The following is a 1,364-nucleotide window of genomic DNA, read 5'->3' as shown; positions in this document are numbered from 1 at the left end:
TTTGCACACATAAATACACATTACCTTCCTGCAGGATAACGATTCTTAATGATTATTGCAAAGGCCCCTCCTAGACAGGGTTTTTTGGTTTTTTTTTTTCCCCATCTTCTTTTCGACACTATCACTGACTCAATTTAGTTAACCCTTTTGTTGACATCACTACCTCAGCTTGTACTGCAGTCTACACTACAGCACACTTTCCTAGGAATTTGGAGAAAAGAATTTCGCAACTCTTTCCCTTTATCCCCCAATCCAAGTTTCCTGTGCTTGCTCTTTAGGGAACTTGTGAGTAAGCAAGCACTTAGGGAAGGGGCAGCTCTGCAAGACAGAGAGAGGGACCACTGAAAGATGACCCCAGGTGTTTATCCTTGATGGAAAGCGGGAAAGCAAGAGGGGGTTGAGAGCAGCACCGGGAAGACCCAGGGCTTCTCCACTCCTGAGGAGGGCTCTCCGTGTGAGTGGCCACGGGTTCAGTTCTAAGATCAGACAAACCCACTGGACAGGGAGAGTCAAGTACCTTTTGTATGATTCAATGTATTGGATTTCCCATGAAGTTCCAATACATGGCTTGGGAATGTAATATCTGATTAGGAGGAGCAGAGCTGAAGAAGAATGTAGTAGGAAGAAGAGGATTATTTGTGTCTGATGTCACCTCATACTACAACTCATTTCTATTCCTTTGAGAACACACTAAGTGAACAGGACAGAGCAGCAGAAGTATGCAATGTGTTTGCGGGATTGTAAGTGTGGAAGTGAAGACAAGCCTTTGGTTGAGCAAAGATAACTGAAGTGAATTAAAACGTCTCCAAATTTCACCTCCAGAAGGGAAAAGTATTAAACGTACCTCTGAAAGGCCAGTTTCAAGGAAAGTAGAAGCAGGCAAAGCAAGCGTTTCAGGCTCTGAATGACACTCAAATTCATTACAAACGTGCAGGGAATTTCAAAAGGAAGTTTGTGTTCACATTGATTACATAACTAATAATGTTATGGAGCTTACTTGAACTAGTGCTTTAAAAAAACAGTGGTTATAATGTCCACCTGTTAGTATCCATTGTGACAAGAAATGTGTGTATGTGCCTGTGCGTGTTTACAAACGAGCTTATCTTGCCGGTCACCCTTTCCAAATCGAGCACGATCCATACACTGAATTGTGCCGGCGCAATCCAGGGGACCCGTCCCACGCGCGGGGGACGCGTAACCCCCATTTTCTCGGGACCTAGGGTCCCAACAACCCTTCAAGCTTCACAACGTGGCCGCTCCAAGATGCTCCGTGTCCCACCAGACCCCGGCCCCTTCTCGCCACGCAACCAGCGCGCTCACCTGCGCACGCGCGCGCACACACACACACACACACGCGCGCACAC

Source organism: Carlito syrichta, unplaced genomic scaffold (genome assembly GCF_000164805.1).
Source record: "Carlito syrichta isolate Samal-C Ts95f unplaced genomic scaffold, Tarsius_syrichta-2.0.1 Scaffold316461, whole genome shotgun sequence".
NCBI classification, from domain to species: Eukaryota; Metazoa; Chordata; class Mammalia; order Primates; family Tarsiidae; genus Carlito; species Carlito syrichta.
This window is presented reverse-complemented; position numbering follows the sequence as displayed.